Source organism: Leopardus geoffroyi, chromosome B3 (assembly GCF_018350155.1).
Source record: "Leopardus geoffroyi isolate Oge1 chromosome B3, O.geoffroyi_Oge1_pat1.0, whole genome shotgun sequence".
NCBI classification, from domain to species: Eukaryota; Metazoa; Chordata; class Mammalia; order Carnivora; family Felidae; genus Leopardus; species Leopardus geoffroyi.
The window spans coordinates 123,984,378-124,002,023 of record NC_059337.1 but is presented as its reverse complement, the minus strand read 5'-3'; the positions used below and the strand labels follow the sequence as shown (position 1 = coordinate 124,002,023).

Sequence of the window (17,646 nt, the reverse complement as noted above, 5' to 3'; positions counted from 1 at the left end):
TATTATTGCCATTTTCAGATCAGGAAGCTGAAGTCTAGGGCAGGAGTCAGCAAACTTGGCCTGCTTTTGTAAATAAGGTTTTACTATGACACAGCCATACTCATCTGTGTGTATACTGTCTGTGGCTGCTTTCATACTACAATGGAAGACCTGAGTAGTTATGGTAGATGGAGAATATATGGGCCCCAAAGCTGAAAACGTTTACTATCTGGTCCCTTAGAGGAGTTTGCTGACCCCTAGTCTAGAGTCATCTGCTGAGAGAGTGACCAGTCATACTCAGATGTGTGCAGCTGGAGTGCATGAGTTCTTTCCACTAAGCTATGCTGGCTTTCTATTGTTTCCAACACTTAATCATTCACTCATCACACCTGATCTTTAAAATAGTAGCTCCAAGGCAAGGATGTGCTGAGGAAAAATGTTCAAGACCTCTGCAAAAGCAGCTAAGGAAATGTCAACCATGGTTTCTGTGAATGCATCTAGTTAATGCACACTCATCTGGCCTCCTGTAGCTAGAGGCCATGGAGCTACACTCGGCACTAATTGAAAAATAAGAAATGAAAAGATTTGCTTTCAACACAAACTTGAATGACTAGAATTACATCTTTATTATCTGAAGTGGGAGCTTGTGACTTGTCAACCTCCACCTGTTCTGGCATCAGGAAGAAATACCACAGAAATTAGCCTCTAGCTGGTCATCTCATTATAGGCCAGTTATAGCCATTTTTAGAAAAGTTGATGGATAAAAAATCCACCTGTTAATATAAATGCATCTGAGGTTTGTTACGCATAATATAAAATTACCCAGTGCTTCAGAAATAAAGGATTCAACATTGAGAAATATGGAGATTAAGGAAAAGGAATTCGTTAAGAATGCACAGAAATGGAGACAAACATCTCTGAACTAATAAACTGTATTGATTGGGATATGTAACTCAATTTGCAAGGGAAAGAGATAATTAAATGGCCATCTTTTCAGAAACAAGCCTCTCCTACAAAGGGGCACAAGGCAGAGCATGGAACAGTACTTTGAAAGTTGTGAAGCACTATATAAATGAGAGGGGTTATATTTATGCCTATCTTTATCGTTGTTTTGATCCTGATCATGGTAATTTTAAATGGCCCTTTCCCTTACTCCCTAAGGTGTTAGTTTGCTACATAGTCACACTTGTGCAAATTCTGATCCCCACTTGGAAATGTTCCTCCTACACATTTCCATCTCTCTGGCCTCAATGCCACCATCCAATTTGAGCCTTTATTACCTTTACCTTTCAAGATTGTGACAATATGCTAATTAGTCCTCCCAAACTTAGTCTCTTGTCATATTATTTCATCCTACATGCCCCTTCCAAAATATTTTTTTAACCAATTTCATTTATTCATCAAACATTGGATGTGAATTGCACCTGTTCGTTGTACCCCCCAGTGATTGTGCTAGGAGCAAAAGCAGATGTGGTTGCTAAGTTTGGCAGATAAAATACATGATACCCAGTTAAATGTGGACTTCAGAAAACAACCAAAAAAAACCACATTTCTTAGTATAAGTATGCCTCAAATATTGCATGGGACATCCTAATACTTAAAGACAAAATGTTGGTTATCTGAATATCAAACTTGGGTGTCTTATGCTTTTGCTTATTAAATCTTGCAACCCTATCTGACTCCAAAATAACTTTACAATCTACTCAGGGAAACAGATATTGATCAAATAATCTCACAACTAAATATAAAGTAGCAACTGTGTACAAAGGGGAGAGTTCCCGGAGGTTATGAGAACCTGTATTGGGGGAATTTGAATTTCTAAAAGAAGTGGAGGAGGGCTTCCTAGAGGAGTTGTTATACTAAAGCAGAAACCTCAGGTCAAAGTGGTGTCAACAGAGAAAGAGCTTAAGTGGAATGAGCAAAGGCAAATTGCTAGAAGAAGAGTAGCAATAACCAACAGGAGGCCAGTGAGTGGGAACAGAAATGGAGGAAAGCTTTGGTGGGTGATGAGGCTAAAAATGCCAGCAATGGCGGGACCAGGCAGGGACTCCCAAATCACATCAAATAATTTTGTCTTTGTTTGAACGACTGTGGAAGCCTGTGAAGAAAGAGGTTTTTGTTTGTGTGCTTCTTCTGTTTCTTAAGTAAGGGAGTTACAAAACCAGAATTAAACATCAACTTCTCAGTCTTGACCCTTTTCCTCTCTTGTACATGATTTAAAAACACAAGGTCATTGAAAGGAATGAATCAGATAATGCTCATAGTATGAGTTTGCACACTATAAGATGCCAAAGGTGTTGACAGTTATCATGAATATTTCTCAATATCCTCCATCAAATAGCCAGTCTCCTCTGCCAACTCTTCTCTCAATGGTCCTCTACATGCCCATCACTCAGCAAAGTGGGCCACTGATCCCTGAATAACTTATTTGTTTTTTTTCCAAAATATACTCTCTACCCTCTTTCCTGCATGCCTATAGAAATCATTTTTCAAAACACAATAGAAAGTTTCCGTGTCCCACAGAGCACTTTTTAATGCCTAATGGGTTATAACATTTCCCCCTCTATATTCCCACAATAGTTTCTACCCATCTCATGATATTTGCCATACTATTCTGTGTGTTAAAAAACTTTATGTTTCTCTCAATCTACTCCCTAGATTCTTCTGTTGATGAATACAATCAAGCACCTTTTATAAAACAAGAATGATGTTGCTCATGCTAAAGAATTCATTCATTACCCTTGAAGAAATCAGAGTCAAGTGAGAAAAAGAATCACTATTAACAAATAATAGCAATTCAGTACTGTATGTTTAATAAAATGAGTGAGATCTTTTACCAAATCATGAGCATCTTGTAGGGCTAAATTGTACTTACGTTAACTATCTGGCACGTAGGACAGTGCCTAGAATGTACTAGAAGCCTTAATATGTGTTTAATAATTTTAACTATTCAACGAGAAAGCACTAAGGAGAACAACACAGGAATCTGAGAAATTCACTGTGTCAATAGGAGGTAGGGAAATCTTTGAAGATCAGACACTATGGAGTGAGCTATAAGGTGAAAATGAGTAGGAGATTCACAATCAGTGGAGCAATATATTCTAAAGTCATGGAGTTTCATTAGACCCTCATGAGAAGCAAGGCTAAAGGCTGGGTGGCAGTTGTATTTGAAGGGGTATGTATATCAATTATTCATATATCCATAAATTCAGCAAATGTTTATGGTAACTTGCTCCTTGCTAGTCACTGTTATAGACTGTGGATATAGAACCATGAACAAATAGATAAGGTCTCTGGTCTCAGAGCTTACATTCTAGCAAGCTGATGGAAGCAATGTGCACAAAAAGAACTTTCATGGAAGTATTTGTGCTATAAGGAAAAGAAAACAATTTTTCTTTTGTGCATTGTCCATAAACAATGCCATGCTGGACAGGGATTTGAAAGAATATTTTTAAGACTGAGTCATCAAGAAAGGGCTCTTGAGGAGATGACACAGAAGTTGAAGCCTGATGTTATGATAAGAGGAAATGGGCATACGGCAACCTGGGTGAAAATGAAAACATTCCAGAGAAAAGGCACTGATAATATGAAGACCCTATGGTGAGAATACAATTGGCATGTTCAAGAAGAATAGCAACAAAAAGAAGGCAACCAAGGTGGTCAAAGATCATGTTAGGAAATGAAGCTGGAGATAAGTGGGGCCCAGATCATAAAGGTACAAGGTTAGCTTTCATTCTAGGTACATGATCTGATAAGACTTTGTCCTATAGACCACAAGGAGCCTTTGAAAGAGTGACATTATCAGACTAGTACTTCAGATGGATGGCTCCAGTGGTGAGTGGTGGACAGGAAGGGCAATTGGAAGCTTAGGAAGGTCTGTTGAGGAGGTTGTTGCAACTGTCCATGTGACACGATTGGGGATGATGTAGGGATGGAAACGATAGATCTAAGCATCAGTTTAAGACATCTATAACCATACTGCAAGCCTCTGAATATAGGGTCCATGTTTCAATGTTCACGTAGAACATAAGCCAGGATCTTGCACTATTCACCATAAGTATTCAATAATTAAGGCACATCACTTTCTCTGTCCTAACCATTCTTTGATAAACACTATCTTCTCTGCTATTCTCCTCCCCTTCCCATACTGGAAATCCCAGGAATTCTATACAAGATACTAAGTCATACAAAGCAATGTAGTGGAAAGAAACTTGGTATCAGTTTGTGCTCTGTCACTTAACACTTGAATGACTTTAGTTAAGTCATTTCTGCTTCTTTAGTTTTGATTACATCAGCTTAAAAAAACGGGATGGAGAACAACCATATCACTTGTCATTCTGCCGCAGACAGCTGTAGCAAGGCTCAAAAAAAGATCATGAATTTTCTCTGCGAAACGATAAAGCATTCTACAAATACCAAGTAATTTTAGGGGATATACAAGACCTATGCCAACCACAGGAGAAATGGGCCAAAATTCTGAATAGTGATTTCAGGTGTAGTGTCCAATATGGAATGAACTGAAAACATTATTCTTTTACTACACAATATATAATTACCACAGTTATACACTACATATTTATTACATCATTAGCAAGAAAATGCACTAGCCACTTAGAGGAATTAAAGATAAAACATAGAGCACCTGGGTGGCTCAGTTGGTTGAGCATCCGACTTCTGCTCAGGTCATGATCTCACAGTTTGTGAGTTCCAGCCGCGCGTCAGGCTCTGTGCTAACAGCACAGAGTCTGGAGCCTGCTTCAGATTCTGTCTGTCTGTCTGTCTGTCTCTCTCTCTCTCTCTCTCTCTCTCTGCCCCTCCTCCACTCACGCTCTGTCTCTCTCTCCTTTGGAAATAAATAAACATTAAAAAATATATAAATAAAAAAATAAAACAGTCACAGAAAAACACATTTTCCTGCCCCTCAGCGTCATTCTCCTAAACGAAAGCACAACCTCTGGATACTTCCTTTTTTGGACAGATGGTACACTTTTCTTTTCATGACAAACCAACTTCAGTCAAGAGCTCCTTGGGTAGTTAATGGTGTCTTGTGATGATCCTTAAAACTCTTCTCTCATTTTACTCTTGATTAAAAAGAAAGAAAGTGCGGGATCTAAGTCCTTGACTGATTTACACTTCAATTTAATTTCTCCCTTTCTCTTTCCTCCTTCCTTTCGCGGGATGAAACCTTCCATGTAATTAGGCTCGAAAGCTCTCATCAAATGGTTTGATTGAACTGCAGCACACTGAATTTCTCTTCGAAGCTGCTGGGGCAGACAGAAAGTGGGACCCTGTGAGGGCATGACATTCCAGGGATGGAGTGGGAACCACATTCTGTGATGGCAATTAAGGGAAATGGAGTGAAGGTTTGAAATAACTTGGCTATCATGCTCTCTGATATCTCTGATTTATTACTCCGCTTGTACCAGAGACTATCATAATCCCTTTGTCCACAGTGGAATAGGTGGCCTGGAAAGCTTGAGTGCTAACATTGTGTGCAGCAAAAAGAGTACTAAGTCAAATCTAAAAATGTGTGTTTTAGCCCCAATTTGCCCTTACCTTGAAAAGTATGATTTGAGAACAATTCACAAACTCCTAGGCTGTATGTTTCTTCATATGAAAAATAATTTGAGTGAAAAATTTCTCTAAAGATTCCTTCCAAGTTGAGTATCTGAAAATTCCACAAATTCAAAGACAATTCCACAAATTCATAGCAGCTTTTGAGTACATGAGGGTCTTCCATCAGAGTATTCTTTCAGGGGCATCAACCCAGGGCCTGAGAAACTTCCTGCTCAGGTGGTGAGTCTATTTCAGTTACTATTATTGAGATACCTTGTACAAAAAAATAAAAATTCACTATTTCAGCATCATCTGAAAGAGTGTTCTTATATGATAGCTAGTCTAATAGGTCCTTAGTAACTGACAGGTGATGGAGGTAGCAGGTGCATACTTACCAAACAGCCCCCTGACATGGTAAATCCTCAAAATATGAATCATCTGAAAGAGAGGGACTGGCCATAGAGGGCCAGGGTTCCAGGTTTACATTCTTATCTCACATTAAATATGCCCCCCTCTTAAATGATAATGGACGTACTAACACCCGTGACACAACGCGCTGATAAATGACATCAGAGCAGTGAGGAGCAGGTACTGAAACATCCCTACATCTGTAATGCATAGGTTTAACTCATGTCTGACTTTGCATTCCAGGTCAGGAGTGAATTAGGTTGTTATAAAGGTTTTTATGCTACATTATTTTTTTTTTTCTGGCTCACACATTCATCCATTTATACATATACACACACATACCCAAACTGAAAACCACTGCCACTTTTGGATATTTGTTTCATTAGTTTTACCCTCTAAATTAATGGACTTCTGCCATATGTATAAAGGGCCAAAAATAAAAATAGATTCAAAGACGACCTAATAAGAGTGAAGAGATGTTTTAGAAATCATTAGCGTTTTGCCCGTCAGTACTGATAGAAAGATGAATACCAAACTTGCAAAGACAAAGGACATTTCAAGATCATCAATTGTAATTCCTTCATTTTGTAGGTAAGAGAACTAAAACCAGAAGTTTTGGAGGTTTGAGTAAAATTCTAATGTGAAGAGAAAGCCCACAGTAACTGTTGGAGACTAAATTTCCTGATAAATGAGTTTCTTACAGTGAATCAAAAATGAGGTGGATGAGTCATCAATGGGCTCCCTTATCAATGAAGGGGCCCCTCACTCTTTGCCATTCTTTGCCAGCTGACTCTGAAGCTTCTGAGAGTTTCCAAAGGCTGTTTCAGAAAGCACAGATAATTTCCTATAATATAATAGGATTTGTGACTATAGGGAAGTGTTTGGATCAGTTGCTCTCAATACCAGGAAATAGGTTTAGGTTTGTACAGATTGCCTGACCTGCAAGTTCAATAGATGCAAGGGGCTAAGTGCTTAGTATGTGGACGAACTTGAATGAACTGCCTAACTCTGAGTCTCCATTTCCTTTCTTGTTAAATTCCTAATAATAATAGCACCTATGTTGAAGGACGGTTGATAAAGATTAAATGAGGTAAGATAAAGCATTTGGTTTAACACCTAACTGTAGTATTACGACTTAGAGAAATATTTATTAGGTAATTCAGATGACCAAAAACCTCCACAAAAACTCAAAAGAAGGATAGGGTTCAGAGAGAGTCCAGGTTGAACACATGGAGACTGGGGAGAACGGAGCACCTGGGAGGGCATGGAAGGTGTGCACCCCTTCCCACACAATTTAGCCTCACATTTCTTCCAGCTGCCTTTTCCTGAGTTGTATCCTTTTATGATGAATCGATAATCTATAAGTAAATGGCTTTCCTGAGGTCTCTGAGAGATGCTAGAAAATTAATTGAATGCAAAGAGAGGGTTATGGGAACCTCTGATTTAGAGCTCATTGGTCAGAAGTACAGGTAACAACCTAGCCCAGTGACTGGCATCTGAAGCAGGGGTTGGGAGTAGGGGTGGCAGTCCTGTAGGACTGAACCCTTAACCTATGAAATCTGATTCTATCTCCAGGTAGACAGGCATCAGAATGGAATTGGATTGGTATTTGAGAGAATTGCTTGGTGTTGTGTGGGAAGCCCACTGCACAAACACACAGGCTGGAATTAGGCGCAGGAACCAGAAGACAAAAACGAAGTAAGTGCCTACTGTTTGCTGTTAGGTTTAGTAAATATTCACAGTCCTCATAATTAATCTTGGCTCTAGGCAGAACATAAAAAGACCTTCTAAAAAGAGACAGACACTGCATTTGAAAATACTACTTTGAGATTTGTTTTTCACACCATCTCAGGTAACACTGCATAAATATTTAAATATTAAGAACACAAGTCTAGATTCAGACTGCTTAGCTATCCTACCTGGCTCTGCCATGTATTATTTTCTGACTTGACTTTATGACTCAAACATTCCATGCCTCAGTGTTTGCATCTTTAAAATGAGAAAAGAACTATATCTACCTCATAGGAGAACTAAATAAGCTAAGAGTTTTAGAAGAGTGTCAGGCACATTGAAAGAACACACACAAAAGTGATATATTGTTATTATTAAGAGTAAGATAGGTATTATTATCATTCTTTTGAAAGCATAGAAGTGTCCTCTCATGGGTTTATTTTATCCAAGAAGATTGAATGGGATATAAGTGAACACATAATTCCCCATCCAATTATGCAGAGATAGTGGCTCATGGAAAGAGATATATGATAATTGGTATAAGGAAAAAAAATATACAACAAAACCTTAACTGCCCAAATCACAGGACCCTCCTTTCACTCAAATTATTCTGGAGGCCAAATTTTTATCTGAGATTTAAGGCTTTAACCATCCTTTCAAACTTGTAAATTATCAGAATGCTGCTAACATTGACCCTAAGAATCCAAGTAGGTCTTGCTTTGTTTTATCTGTGATCTAGTTTTTCATGACAGCCTTTAAGCTTTCATTAAAACTGAGGGTCCAAATAAACTGGAGTTACTTTATTAGGTGTCATCTATAAAGAAGTCCCAAAGCCTTTCCTGCCTATTACTACTTGCTCATATGTCTGGGATTTGAGACAAGACATTAAATGGACTGTGGAAGCACATTAAAAAGTTTTAACCAGGGGTGCTGAGAAGCTCAGTTGGTTAAGTATCTGACTCTTGATTCTGACTCAGGTCATGATCTCATGGTTCATGAGTTTGAGCCCCGCATGGGGCTCTGTACTGGCAGTGCAGAGCCTGCCTGGGATTCTTTCTCTCCCTCCCTCTCTCTGCCCTTTTCCTGCTCTCTCTCTCTCTCTCTCTCTCTTTCTCTCTCTCTCAATGAATGAATGAATGAATGAATGAATGAATGAATGAATGAATCATTAAAAAAATTAAAAAGCTTTAACCTGAGTGATGGCCTTTTGCCTAGAACCACTGAAGCAAGGCCAAATCTGGGGGAAATAGTTCTTCTTTGCTAGTCATTGGCCCTAATCTGAAGATAAGTGTCTGCCCAAGTCCATGTCCCTGAAGCTGTCAGCCACACCTGTGTACTTCTACGACTCTTATCTGCTTTCATAAAGACATCTCTGTGTGGCAAATTTCAAATTCTAAAATGTACTCATTCCACTTGGATGTGTGAGGTAGTTATTTCTTCTTCCTTGCTTGAATCTCTGAAGACAGCCTGGCCCTGCCTATGTCCTCCCCTTCCCCTTCCATGACAGCATCAGGTGACAAAGGTGCACACAAATGTGAAGTGAAACACCCAACACAGGGTGAATTCAACACAGTTGAATGCTGTGTTCTCTCAACCTGCTCTACCGCCTAGCAACTGAGGTGGCTCACCCCAAGTTCATTCTCATTTTATGTGCCATACAGAAAAGCAGCCTAAATATATACCCAGTTCTGAATCATATAATCTGTAAACTACAGGAACAGGCGGATCATTTCCATTCGTTTCTTATGTAGCAAAAACCACAATTTGTACCCAAAGCATGTAATTATATTCAAATGCTGAAAGACTGTCTCAGAAAGAGTTGAAATTCATATTTTGGGGTAAAGTCGTTCAGGAGTATACATAGTTATATTTTAATATGGGGGGGGTGACAGAAATATTTCAAGAAACATTGAAAAAAAAGGGAGAATGAGAACAGTAGCTCAGAAAATGCAGTTTGCTGGTTTCTAGGAGTTTTATGGTCATATAGCCACTTAATAGCTAGTAAGCAAGAGGTGGGGACTGGGTTGGGGGACATGTCTTTGAACAACTCAGTTGTGCCTTCCAGATGGAAAACAGACAGGTGAGTACACAGGCTATCACCCCCTGCTTTCTGGTGAGTGAGACCTTACCAGGACAGGCAGTGTCTCCCTGCACAGGGACCTGAATCTGAGTACTTTCCCACACTGCAGTCTCCTATACAGAGAGAGTCTTAGGAACACTCCAAGAAAGCCTGCCTCTTAGCACAAAGCTGGCACCTATTAGAAAAATTCACATGAAAAATTAATTATTACAGAAGCTCAAGAATGTCCTATGCTGGCAGAATGTATTCTTATAGGACTTAATCTGATTAAAGAGAGATCAGTCTGCAGAAAAAGAGATGGCCCACAAGGTTGCAGTTTGATAAGGGTCTTGAAGCAGTGAGAAGTTGGCCCTTCTGCAGAACAGTGAAAGAAAGATGGTGGGCTTGGAGTCATACTGCCCAATCACAACAGTCTCTGACACTGACTGGATGTCTTTGGCCAAGTCCTCACTTTGCCCATCTAGAATATGAGAGGGTCAGATAATCCTTAAGATCTCTTTTAGCCCTGAGACTCTACAAACCTGTTGGTGCGCTTTTGAGAAATACATGACTTTCCCTGCCCTTTGCCTCTTCTATAAGCAACTACCACTACTACCCTAGTAAACAAAAACCAATCATGTGGCACCTCACTCACTCATTTACTCATTCCCTCAAAAAGCGTGTATCTGTGGGAATGTTTCATCCGTCTGCTCCTTCTAACTAGTATCTCTTTGGGTCAGAATGGGTTCAGGCCGACTGATAAACATTCAAGTACTTATGAACTGGACATTCTTGTATATGCTTTGGAAAGGTGTTCCTACATTAATCAGAATGCCTCATTAACCCGTGCAACCTATTCCTGACAAAAGAGGCTGCTGTGTTTGTTTCCTGTTTCTTGAAGATAATGGACTATGCGGTAATGCAGAAAGGCCAAGGGCTTCGTGCACAGAACTGAGTTTGAATCCTGGCTCTACTGCCACATTACTTTAGTCGAGGTGCATAAGCTGAGTGTTATTTCTATGCATGAAGTGGTGGTAACCTCATTAATATCAAAGGATTGTGGAGAGTAAATGGAATCATATATGCAAAGCACTGAAGAGTACCTGATACACAGTAGGTGAATGTAATGTGAAGGTATATGATCCAAGCAAGTATCTTAAAACTCTAACAGGAGTAGAAATAAATACCACTTGCTCTTTATAAACTCAGTTACTATTCTGCCCTCTGCTCTGATATGACTAGACACAGCAGAGAATTTTAAACATAACACAGAACTACTTTCTAGTATTGATAAGATGTGTGTAAATGAAAGCTGTGTTCTTCCTGTGTCATCGTCCCTCTGTGGCGAAGTTGGACAGCGGGCTTTATAACATCATGGTGTGCCACTCTTGTATGTGATGCTGCTTCTTTCAAAGGAGAAAAGAGAAAAACTGGTGGTGACTTTGGCATGTGTTATTAGTCCAGAAAACAGACCTATAAAATACTACAGACCTATGGAACCCAGGCTAGTGTAGGATTTACAGTGGTATGTTTAAAGACGTATGAACTGTAGAAGCAGTCCTTGTGTCAAGAACCATGTGGAGAGATTATCTCATTCAACCCCCTCATTGTACAAATGAGGAAGAAATGAAAAAAACAATTTTACCCAACAGCAGTGTTAAGGCACACACACACTATGTGGCATACAGAAAACTACAGGTAAAAGAAATAGGACAGAAGATCAAGATATTCTGTATAGTACCTAAATTTTAAATGATTAATATAATTTAAAAACATAATGTCATATCCAAAGACACAGAGTTTGTCAGGAAGAAAACTAGGAGTGATGTCTATGGCCCGGAGTAAGGTTCTCTCCATTAAGAATCCTGGTTTAAATTTAGGCTCCACAAAGTCAACTCTAAGTGTTCCAGCACCTCCCATGCTCCCACCTCCTCTATACCTTTGAGTCCTGGTGGGTTAAAGCACTAGAAGTGACATTAAAAGAAGTTCTCCATTTCCAGATCTGAAAATAGTAGTCCTAAGAAGACCTGTCTTTTTCCTAGTATAAGCTAGATTAAAAATTCAAGGTTTCAATGGATGCTGAGCATCATATAGGAATGTTTAAATTCAGCAGTTTTTTAGAAACATGATCCAATTCTGTATTTCCAAAATGATCCAAGAATATTTCTTAGGAGCCTCTTCCCTTTTATTTCACCAGATCTCTTAGCTTCTAAACAGTTGGCTATTTGTTATTTTGGGCTAAATTTTGCCTAGCATGGTTTTTTTACATGTTATCAAAAAAGCACAAGCTAACCACGCATGCTATTTTCTTTTAGTGCCGTAAACAAGGAAATACATATTAAGGTTTTCTTCCCTTGGAGGCAAAAAGTGTTGCTGCAGATAAGAAAATAAGGGGACCAGTAGATGCATGTTCTTTAACCTCCAACTACCAACCAGTAGACATTCAACACTGAAGCTTCACTTTGTACCAAAATTGAAAGAACATTACCATTAAAGTATTTCTCATAGACTATTTAACCTGTATACGGTAGTTGTAAGGTACAAGTTATTTAATGTCCCACACAATTCTGTGACATCTGTGTCCTATTATTATTGCTATTCTCAGTTTGGAGATGAAGAAACTGACTCAGAGTCATGTCTCATGACTTATCCAAGATCAAAAAGTTCCTAAGTGACAGAAAAAAGACAGAGAACCACTTCTTCCAATCCTAAATCTTGCCAAGCCCACCTACCAACACACTGCCTACCAGAACTCCTTTATCATTCACCTGTCCTCCACATGAGCATATATTCTCAAAGTCATTTTTCAAAGTATCAGAATACAGAATACAAAAACAAAACCAAACAACAACAAAACAACAAAACACTCAATAAACTCCTTTCTTTCCCCGCAAAAAGTTGAATATCTTGCTTGGGATTTATACCAGCAAGGTGCTTTATAGTTATAAGACATTCTCTCACCCAAGACTCATGATATGTCATGATGTGGACAGTGGACAGATTACTTCATATGTGTGTGTGTGTGTGTGTGTGTGTATAATTTATTCATAAAGTACATATTTTTCAGCAGCAAAAAAAGTGGGCATATAATTTGCACTGATTTCACCTGTTTTTTCTTTTTTCTTTTTTTTTTTCCAATGGAGGATGAGATGTGAAGGGAGTTGGTGGTGTGTATCTCAGGAAAGGAAAAGAGTGAGCAACGGCAGTTCATAAAGGAAGTCGCTAGGCAGGCAGGGAGGTCTGGCCTGGAAAGGCAGCAGGTCTAAATCGAGAGAGTCCTGGAGTGTGGACACTGGAGTCTGTCTGCAGAGCACGTGGCTGTAGTCAAACAACACTAGTCTACATGCACATCAAGGCATAGACTGGGTCACATAAAATAAACTGAGAGGAAAGTAAACACAAGTTTTAACCAAACCTACTGGTATTGTTTTCTCCAAATAAAACAGAATTTTTCCTCTTGAGGCACCACCTTATCAGTTTGTAAACTGTTGCCAATGTCATGGAAGGTTGTATTTTTCCACCGTCAAAGTTTGAGTTCAGCAGATATTGACTGAATAGTACATTTTTACTTCTTTCCCAATGACTGGGTCCTAAAAGACGAGGAGTGTTAGGGGATGAATTGTGTCCTCGCCAAATTCGTATGTTGAAACCCTATACACCAGTACTTTAGAATGTGACTGCATTTACAGATAGTACCTTTAAAAAGGTAATTAAGTTAAAATGAGACATGTGGGAGAGACTTAATCCAGTCAGGCCAGTGTCCTTACAAGAAGAGGATATTAGGACACACAAGGAAACACTGGGGGTGCATGAACACAGAAGAAAGACCATGTGATGACACAATGAGAAGGTAGCCATTTACTAGCTAAGAAGCGAGGCCTCAGAAGAAACAAAATCTGCCAACACCATGACCTTGGACTTCTAGCCTCCAGAGCTGTGTGAAAATACATTTCTGTTGTTTAAGCTACTTAGTCTGTGATTTCTTCTTTAATGGCAGCCCTAACAAACTAATACAGGGAGGGAAGTATGGATAAGTGCAAGGTTTACCTTCAGAGATCTGCCTCCCTTTCAGATCACTCAGGGTCCTAGCAAGCAAGCCTTCAGAGATCTGCGAAATTTATTCACTAAAATGTAAAATGGAGTATGTTACCTCTTCTAGATTCAAAATCAGATAACAAAAGAATCAAGTTCTTACTGTGGAATTCCAGCCATCACCCTGTCTGGTGAAGGTTTTTGTTCCTTTCTTTGTTTCCTGAAGGCAACTGTTCCAATGATCTCAGCCCCTTTCCTTTGAGATGCAGCCCTCATCTCTACCCCACTCAATGATCTGCATTGAAAGTCCTGAAGAAATTTACAGTAGGGTATTATAATCTTCCTTTGGTGATCTTTCAAGAACAAGTGAATCTCCAGACCTACCACTTGCCAGCAAATTTTAGAGAAGAAAGATAATGCATCTAGAGGAGAGAGAGGAGAAGCCAATTTAATTAATTCATCACCAAGGCCAAAGACATATAAATCTTACAATTTTATCTGTCAACCAACACTATGAATTATTCAGTAAACTGAATCCCAAGAAAGAAGGGAGAGAGAATGTGGTTAGGAAGCAGCTGGCTGAGGAGAAGAAAGTGCTCAACAGATCAGAGTAATACAAGCCTCACGGCTGGAAAAACTTAAGAGATAGTTCTTTGTGACAACGAGTGAGGAGCATAGTTTCTTACAAGAAGAACTCCCGGCACACGTACCACTAGTGAGACCACCACCACTTCCGCCAAGATGATTCAAATAGGATTTTATTGCCTTCCCTACACACACACACACACACACACACACACACACACACACACACACCCCTGATTTCTGAGCAAGACACTTTCCTCTAAATTGAGTTCTATGTTTTCAACTTGTTCCTCCAAATGCCCAGAGTCAGGAAGATCTGCTATTTTACAGAGGGTAAAATGTAAGTCATATTCTAAATCTAGATTCACAGAAAAGTCAATTTTCTTTTCTTTTTTTTTTTTAAAGTTTATCTATTTATTTTGCGAGAGAGGGAGAGAGCACGAGTGGGGCAGGGGCAAAGAGAGAGGGAGAGAGAAAGAATCCCAAGCAGGTTCCATGCTGTCAGCATGGAGCCCAAAGCAGGGCTCGAACTCACAAACCATGAGATCATGATCTGAGCTGAAACCAAGAGCCAGGCACCTAACTGACTGAGCCACCCAGCCGCCCCAGAAGTTGGTTTTCCTAACTATTAGGTATTAAGGCATTTTTTAGGCAGATGCTCACTGGAATTCTTAAAGGTGGAAGAGGGGAAAAAATGTACAAACCTCCTTTATAAGACTGAAGGCTGGTAACAAATATATTTTAGTATTTATATTTCCATGCCACTAAACTATCCAAGATCTTTGATAAGCATGATACTTAAGTATGTGAATAAAGTTAAGGATGAAAAATACTTGTAGGAATATTCTGAATGATAGAAGAATGTACTTCTATATTTTATAAAGAATAGAAGAATTTACTTCTATATTTTATAAAGAATAAAGAATACTTAAATTTCATATTAATTAATTTGGTTTGGTACCTGGATCCTCACCCCAACCCTCATATTTTTTTCCATTATAGAAGCACTTATCTCTCATAGATGGTCAAAATACTCCTAAAATTATCCCTAGCTGAACACAATGTTTTATTTACATTTCCAGCCTTAGCAAGGCACACACAACCTGACATATAGTAAATGCTCAATAAATTAACTGAATGACTACTAGTAGGTAAAAGCATGAAAGAAAGTGGGAAGCCTGAATGAGAGAAGGGACCAAACAATGGGAAAAAATGTACTAGAGGCCACTTAAGAGAGTTAATTTTCTCCCGAGACACAGTCCTAACCTGAGAGTATTTTGGGTGCCTAAAGTAGGTGTGGTCTTAGTTTCCTGAACTGATAAAGGAGCTCAGGCTTCTGTAGGCTGCCCTGGGATAAACACTTCAGGCAAATCTATACATAATTGATTCTCTAAAGACAAGAACCAAGTATGGATAAAAGGACAGTTGTTGGGAAGGTTTCTGTTTCTTCATTTGTTTTAGTGTAAACATCACTACAGGGCAAGGTAGTTTGGACAGAATGGTGACCATAACTGATTAACAGGACAACTCTGAAGGCTTCCGGCTTCTTAGGAAATGGGAAAGGGGGAAAAAAGTAAAACAAACAAAAATCTCCAAGTTCAAGAAAGTTCTTGGACTCAAGGCTCTAGTTTTCATTTTATACCAGAATGAAGGGCATTTATTCCTTCAAAACAATACAGACTGCTGCTTTTAGCTCTGGAATGAGGTTGGCAGAAAACTTTTAGTAACAACATTAGTCTCATGGTGCTGTGCCTCCTACAGCCTCCGTCCAAAAGATTTTTTAAAACAATTGCTCTTAGTGAAGCCTTTGTCTTGGACTAAGAGGAAGCAAGTGTACTCCAAGTAAAAATGGGAGGTGCATTAGCAAAGCACCTTGGGGTCTCCTGGTCTTCTCAGGGCACAGAAGGTCGCAGCTTGGATGTGGGATTGGAGTCAGAGGATGGGTCATCTTGTTGATTGCCACTTCTCAGGTTTTCAAGCTCAAAAACATTAATTAAATATGCAAGGAGTCTACTTAATATAGATGCATTCACTCTCCAAGCCCCAAATCAATGAGATGGGACTTCAGAACTGAAAGAGGATACTCAAGAGTTGAATTCATGAGCTTTCTTATCTTAGCCATGCCAGACCTTGGGGTTCACTGCATTCTACAGCTCTGGTGGGTGAGGGCCTTTTCTGGGGTCTCTGGTCATTTACCTACTTCACGCTCCATTTCCATCACACTGACTCTTATCAGATACCGGTTAATGAGAAACCAGACTTGGAAGGAGTCAAAAAGATTCAGAACTTACTAAACAACTGATCCTTGAACAAAGTAAACAGAAAAGAACTGTGTTTAATCTGTGCCAGGCTCAACCCCTGTAGCCCTTTTAGCTGAAAGAGAGAGAGAAAGAGAAACAGAGAGACTGACAGGCTTAGAAACCTCCAGAAGTATGGCTCTGCAAGTACCATCACTTAACTAGCAGCTGCTTTTAACTGTTTACATCCTGAACAGAAAACACCAAGACTCTGCCAGCTTCTAACCTCTAACTAATGCATAATATCCATCTCCCTGCTGATCATTTACACTAATTAGCAAAATTTAGCTAATTATTGTGAGCCTTTCCATGTTTAATTATGGCTATTAGTAATCGTCTGTCTGGCTTCCTCCATCTCCCACTCCCCTGCTTTTCTTTCCTACTCTTTACAAGCCCACCCCACTCACAGTCCTTCCCCCCCCCCCCCCTTAGGAGCTAACAGTTTCCATTTCAATGAAACTGCTTTTGCTTTTCTGGTGGTTGTAGTCCTTCCCTCTCCTTTTTTTTTTTTTTTTTTTTTTTTTTTTTTTTTTTTTTTTTTTTAAAGAAAACCTACCCCAGACCTAGCAGGAGTCACAGACAAAACAGCAACCAGATCAGAATCAAGCATTCATTCCTTCCCACCACCCATCTCCACCAACCTTACAAGCTCTGAGCTGCTTGACAACTCCATCAAATAAAATTTAAAGAGAGAGCCAGAAAGAGCCAGAGTACGTGCTGGCATTTTCTCAATGTGCTTCCACTTAACAGTATAGACAGTATAGAGGAGCAGCCCACGGCTAGGTGGCAGTGGGAAGAACTGACATTCCGAATGGGGTCTGCGTGCTGTAGGTCTTCAAAATACAAGCTAGGGCAGGGGACCTCTAGTGTGCTTCATTCGTGCAGCTCCCTGGAGGGCTGCTCCTGCTGCTGGGCTCTGTGATTCCTACTCTCCTCACCACTGGAGTAGACTGCATAGTAAACAAATATTGAAGATCCCTTCTTCAGAACAGTTTACTA

At 39.5% G+C, this 17,646-nt stretch overlaps 1 protein-coding gene across 41 annotated transcripts in view; it reads right to left on the bottom strand.

Moving 5' to 3' along the window:
• NRXN3 (neurexin 3) overlaps positions 1-17,646 on the bottom strand; it is a 1,571,803-nt gene that overhangs the window by 513,290 nt on the left and 1,040,867 nt on the right. The window lies entirely within an intron of this gene.